Raw genomic sequence first — 7,191 nt, forward strand, 5'->3', positions numbered from 1 at the left:
TCTTCCTTTTTCAAGGGGATTTGGTGGAAACCGGAATAAGCATCCAAGAAAGACAACAGCTCACATCCTACAGTGGAATCAATCACTTGATCGATCCTGGGTAAGGGGAAAGGGTCTTTCGGGCAAGCTTTGTTCAAGTTGGTGTAGTCGATGCACATGCGCCACACCTTTGGAGCTTTTGCTTCCATGTTTTCTTCCTTCTTCTTCTCGACCAGCACCGAATTGGCTAGCCACTCGGTGTGCAGTACCTCCACAATGAAACCGGCAACCAGTAACTTTGTCACTTCTTCTCCAATGATCTTTCTCCTGTCTTCAGCAAACCGGCGCAACGGCTGCCTTACCGGCTTTGCATCTTTCCGGACATTTAGTGAGTGCTCAGCCAGCTCCCTCGGAACACCTACCAAGTCATCAGTAGACCAGGCAAAGATATTCCGATTCTCACGGAGGAAGCTGACGAGCGCGCTTTCCTATGCCTCATTCATACCGGCACCGATACGAACGGTGCGCTCAGGGTAAGCTGGATCCAGCACAATGTCCTTTGTCTCTTTTGTTGGCTTGAACGCCGGTGTGCCCAGGTTTGCACTCATTGCTGCTAAGCTCAGCTGTGAGGACTGAGCCAGCGCAACCGCGGTTTGCATCCTCCTCTTTTCTTCAGCAATCACCAGTGATTCTGCCAGGTTTGATCCGGCGGAAGCTGTTTCTAGTGAGACTTTGTAGTTTCCCACCACAGTCAAGGGTCCACGAGGTGCCGGCATCTTCATCTTGAGATACGCTGTGTGAGTCGAGGCCATGAAAGCAGCCAATGCTGGTCTTCCCAGCAATGCATGGTAAGGACTATCTAAGTCCACCACCTCAAACTCAAGGTTTTCAACCTGGCAATTGTCACGTCCTCCAAACGACACATCCACCAGGACTTTTCCAACCGGTGCGCAGGACAGTCCCGGAACGATTCCATGGAACGTTGTGCGCGTTGGCTGAAGCATGTTTTCTGTTATGCCCAGCATGTTCATGGTGTGCCGGTACATAATGTTTATGCTGCTTCCATTGTCTATCAGCACCTTGCTGAATTTGACTCGAGCATTTGGCCCTTGCATGATTGGGTCCAAGACGAGAGCATAGCCACCCGGGTTCGGCATGACCTTAGGGTGATCCTTGAATGACCACGAGATCTCTTGATCAGACCACAGCATATATTTTGGTATTGCCGGCATCACCGCGTTCACTTCCATAGAACGGCGATACAGGCTTTGTTTATCGGTTGGCTCAGTTACGAATACAACGCAGCACATATCTGGATCCTTGTAAATGTTCCAGCCCAAAGGTGCCGGTGGAGGTGGTTGGTCATTGCCTTCCATCACCTGGTTAACTTGCTGGTACTGTTGCCGGTTTGGCTGCACCGGTAAGGCGTTTGCCCCGGTAAGCGGTGGTGGTGGTGGTAGCTGTTGTTGCCGCGGCATGTCTTGTGGTGGTTGTGCATCTTTTACCGTTCCCTTTTGCATCAAGTACTTGGTCCAAGTACAATCCTTTGTCAGATGGTTTGACGGGTGTGCCGGGTTCGGTGTGTGCCAGCGGCAAGGCTGGTCCATGACAGCTTCCATGGTGTACTTCGCGGGTTCTTGCCAGTTCATTTTCTGAACCCAGGGCTTCTTTTCTACCCATTGTTTCTTAGGACCCGCCCACGGCTACGATCCGGTTCTTTGCCTCTGACTGCCGCTGGCCTCAGAGTTTTCTTGTACAGTAGCAACTTGCTGCGGACCGTACCTCCGATCCGAAAAATCTTCCCTTCTTTTGTTATTCCGGTTATCCCAGTGTTGCTCTTGGCGTTGCTGTTCCGGCTCAGGTTGTACCGCCGGCTGCGTTGGGTCTCCCAACGCATAGCTATCCGCCACACGTATCATTTCTGCCAACGTTGTCGGCATGTTCCGCTGTAGCTTTTGCCACAACGGTGAACCTCTCCTGCACCCACTGCTAAACCAAGCAATGGCCTGTGCCTCGATTACCCCTTCACAGGAGTTCCTTGTGGTATTCCACCGGGCCAGATAATCCCGGTCTGTTTCGTTCTGACGCTGTATGCACAGAGCGAGCTGCTGCGGCCTGTTTGGCCTTTGATAGGTGCTGCTGAAATTGCTCACGAAAGCTTCCTCAAAATCCAGCCAGCCATTTATGCTTCCTGCCGGCAAGTTGTTTAGCCAGATTCTTGCCGGCCCAACCAAAAACGACGGTATGATTCTCACGGCCCATCGCCGATTTCCTCCTCCAGCTACGGTTCCTCCACCGCCTGCGACGTATACCGCGGTTACATAGTCTGCGAGCCAGTCTTCCTGCTTCGTAGTGCCATCGTATGTTTTTGTGTCACGGGGCAACATAAAGTTGCGAACTAGTGGTTTTTCTTTCATGATCCTTGGGCCAAAGCACTTTGGGCCTGGGGGACCTTCCTCCTCGATCATTTCTGACAAGTACACTCTATCCAGACGGTGCCTCGCATCCCGTTCCGGTAAGTATCTTTCTCCCAAGCGTTCTCCCAACGGGTTCCGGTATGCTGCCGGTCTTGCAGAATCAGCTTCATCATAACATTCCGGTACCGCGGCCCTTGCCTGCCGGTACCTCGGGGGATCTATTTCCTCCTCATCGTATGCTGCCCTTGCAGCCCGATAATTTTGCCCGGTTTCTTGTCTACCGGCATGATTGTTTCCGGCATAGCCCTCTTTGGCGTAGCCTCTGTTTCCCCCTTGGCCTTTTATGCCGGCATCATATTGCCCGGCTTGTTGCTTTCCGGCAAGAACTGGATCGTACGCAGTCATCTGCTGCGCATTCACTTCTTTTTCTCTTCTTCTGTCCGGATGGGGGGACGAAGCCTGCCCATGGGACTTGCTACCGGCATTCCTTGTCGAACGCGCGGATTTTGAAGCCACAACCTTGTTTAGCCTATCAAGCTGTTCAGCATTTTGCTGCTCGATAGTTTCAAGAAGTTCCCGGACACACTCTTGTTGTTTTGCCAGAGCATCCCCGGAAAGCGAATCACACAGCGCTACAGCAGCTTTAGCAGCTTTTATCGTTTTATCCGGGCTACTGTACTTAGGCTTCTCTACAATGCTCACAGATGCAGATGTGCTCTTACCGGTAGCAATTTCTTTGCGCAGATCCTGATCTAGATTGCGAGCCTTAAGCCGGTTTTCCGGTATCCTAGCAGCATGAGCGCTAACAGAAGCAAAGCCATGGGCAGCGTTGTACTCACGTAGGGTTAGGTTCAGCTCGCGCTGCGCCCTGGCGATGTCCTTGCCGCTCTCGAGCATCTTCTGGCGCTGCGCCTCCAGCTCCGCCTGAGCCATTGCCGGGTCGATGTTCTGCGAGATGGGGGTGGCGAGGACGTTCATCGCTGCTTGGAGCGGTGTTTCCGGCGGCACGGATGATGCTTCCGCTGCGCCTGCGCCTCGCTCCAGCGGTGGCTTGGCCGCACGGGTCGAAACCGCACGCCCAGCGCCTTCTTCTGCAGCTTCTTTGCCGGCGTCGACCGCGCCTGCCATCATCACCTCCACGCTGCCTGGAGCATGGCCAGCATGTAGCCACCTTGGCGGATCCGGCGCCACTAGCACCGGCGAGAAGCACTGGCGCACAGGAACTGTGCCGAAGTAGATGCGGTGGCTGCCGAACTCGATGATGCGGCCGTTCTTGGGGAAGATGCCGCCGTTGGCGAAGCAGCCCGCGTTGTCGTTGATGAAGTCCATGGCGTAGATGCGCTGCGCCAACGCGGAGACCGTACGCTGGCCGGCGACGTCGAGGATGCCCGCCCGAATGTGAACTCCAGCAAGCGCCACTTCATGCCCCACGGTGGGCGCCAACTGTCGTCGTGGCGAACGAGCAGATGCCATGGGATGGCTTAAGTTGGGGCCGAATGGGCGATAGAGGATTCGGGGGAGGGTTTGCGACTAGATGGGATGAACTTCCGGATGCTTTCCTCAAGAACACAACCAAAGGCCGGTATGCAAGAAGAGAGACAAGAGGAAGAACTCTTTACTAGATCGCTAGCTTCATTGATCTCAACATGATTACAGGTGCCTGGGTACAAGTTCTATCGTCTAATTTCCTCTGTGTACACGCGCCCGTATGAGGCAGTGCCCCCCTCCTTATATAGGGGAGAGGGTGGCTTACAGAACAAGAAACCCTAATGGCATCTTTGACTGGACAAACTACTTTACAAAGCTACTTTAATCATAGATGACGCCGGGGTCTTCTTTAATCAGGGACGCTGACGTCCTCCGGCTTCTTTCCGCGTTACCCCTCTCTTTAGCGCCAGGGCTCTGATTAAAGCCACTTTGCTTAGCTCATCCTTGTCTTCTAGCTCTGAAGAGAATCTTTGACCAGTCTTGCCGACAGGCCCTCCTTTCCGGTATCTTCTTTATCCGGTTCCGGTATACCCCTCTTGGGGATACCGGCTTAGTTTCACTTAGCCAAATTCTTATCTTTGTGTTCCAGTAAGAATATTAAACCGGTATCTCGATGGCTCAAACCATCCGGTTTGGCATGCCTTTGGCATACCGGGGGTTATCCCCCCAACACCTTGCCCTTTTTTGAGTCCCGTAGCTCCTAGAAAGGCAAAAATACTAAGAGAAGGTGTTTTCTGCCAGACAGAGTTAAAACTAGAAGAGAGGGGATTGTTTAGAAAATCTCTGAAAACAATATAAAACATGTAAATAACATTATATAAGATGTAAATATGTGAGAATATGTTTCAATAAACTACAAAGTTCATCTATGTAATTTACATGCATCAACATCCCCAAGCTTAACCTTTGCTCGTCCTCGAGCATGAAGGTGATAAAGCTAACATGGACTTTGGAGTTTTTTGCATTGCTTCTAAAATATTTTGACAAGGATTTTGCTCTATGCATGCATAAACATTTAATCATGGCATGTATTTGAAACATAGCTTTATTAATGAATAACAAAGTGTTCATAAAGATCCACTATGTTGGTGTTCTTCTTTTTACACATGATGCAACGAAGATAATAGGGCAACAATATTTGGGCATGATTAATTGATAGTAGCAAAAAACCAAGTTCTCACATCGCATTTGATTGAATCATGAGTAAGGTTTTTGAGATATTTGATTCGTTCAATTGTTGACTAGTAATTCAGCATGCTTGCATTGCAAACCAAATAATGGGAGGATGTTGTATCCTTCCATTCCTTTAACATTTAAACACTCATAGAAGATTTATACATGAGTAAGTATCTAGTTTCTTTAGTTTACCAAAGTATAGAGTGGAAGTGGGATAGGTGCTCGCTTGTTAGCTTTAACACCTTATATGAGTTGTTGTGGTACTTGGCCTTTGTAATGTGTCAGCATTTCTTTGATTTGACTTGGGGCGCTTCTTAGTTTTAGCCCTTTCTTTGGTGTCATCATAATAACCAGCTCATTGGGTTCATTCACTTTTTATTTATTTATTTTCTTTCTTTCTTTCTTTTTCTTTATTTTATTTTATTTCATTGCCTCTTATTTCTAGGTAGTGAATCATTGGTTTAAAGGCTAGTAGGAGGTTGGTTGGTCAACTAAAGATACTATCAACCAACTTACATATGCTTCAACGATGAGGTTCACCATTTCAAAGATTGGACCGTCACACAAACATCAACCTTCATATTTTAAAGACACATAGGAATATTATTCATCATTGAATATGTGCCAAGTACGCAATAACAAGCATAATGGGATGCATATACTTTTATTCAAATCTACTATCTCTCAATCAAGTACACGTAATGTTTCTTAATAATATCTCATTTCATCAAATATAGCGAGGAGAACACAAAGATAATAAACATTAATATCACTTCCTCATGTATTGATGAAACTATGCACAAGTATTTGCCATGGTTAAAGTTCACACATAAATATAAAAAATGCGTCATACCTTTTTTTTTATCAATTCTCACATAAGCATGCAAATTATTTTCACTATGATATTTAAAAATAGGATAATTTACTTCAGTAGCTCTTTCGTAAGCATGCATTACATTTTTCATGATGGTTTTATTTATTTAAAGCAAAACTAGACACAAACTAATAAATGACGCTCCAAGTTTTTGTGATCATTCTATGCTACTCAAAAAATAGAGTTTAGTGGTCAACAAACCAAGAGTAAAAAAAATAAGTCCAGTGGGGTGCCTTGGGTATCCCCAAGCTTATGTTTTTCACCATTTTTGGATAGATCTTGCTGAGGTGTTCCTCTATTCCCTGTGAAAAAACTTCAACACAAAATTTTCTCCCACTTCTTTTCTATGGGGTGACATTAGTGGTACAAAAATATCATGCTTGCTGCCATATTATACAAATAAAAAATTATTCCTTTATAAAAAAGGGATCACATAATTTCCTACTCGTTCCTAGTATATCAAAAGTTTTAATAAAAATCATTTTGATACTAAAAAGAATGGTTCTAATATTAGGTGGCAGAATATGTCAGAATTTTTAGCAGCAGCAAAACTCAACCTTTTAAAGTACTTAGGCATATCAGTAATTGTAGCCAATTTTTGTACATATAGAGGGTGACAAGCTTAAGCTTTAGTGATCTTTTCAGGATTTTAGGAGTTACCAAAAAAATAGAAAAATCATGCACTAAAAAGTAACACGCAGGAATCACCAACTTCCATTTTGTTTCACCACTTTTAACACCCAAAAGGGTAAAACTTTGTACTTTTATTTTAAAAAACAGAGAGTAAACTAAAAAGAAATTATATTTCAACAGAAAGGATGTATAGGAAAAACTAAAAAGAATCACAGGTAAATAAAAACATGGTCCCCGCAAACATTTAAAAGGGATCATGAATATAAACTAGAACACGAGTTTGACATTATTTACTTGAGATATTTTATAGAAGAGGGGGATGCATGGGCATCTCCAAGCTTATGATATTGCTAATTATTTTCCTCTAATTATTCCTCATCGTATCATGTTACTCATCTCAAATAAATAAATAAATAAATCTCCATGATACTCCAATACCTACAAAATGGTTAGTTCGCCAAACAATTGATATGAAAATTTCTACCAAGATGGAAACTAAAGTAATTATTGGGAAACCATTTTATTCAAGAATCTAACATCTATATAAAGGAAACACTCTTTTTATTTTGTTTTAGTGTAGGAAGATTTTTAGTGATATAGTCTTTCCAATGGTTCCATTGGCAT

Source organism: Lolium perenne, chromosome 7, assembly GCF_019359855.2.
Source record: "Lolium perenne isolate Kyuss_39 chromosome 7, Kyuss_2.0, whole genome shotgun sequence".
NCBI classification, from domain to species: domain Eukaryota; kingdom Viridiplantae; phylum Streptophyta; class Magnoliopsida; order Poales; family Poaceae; genus Lolium; species Lolium perenne.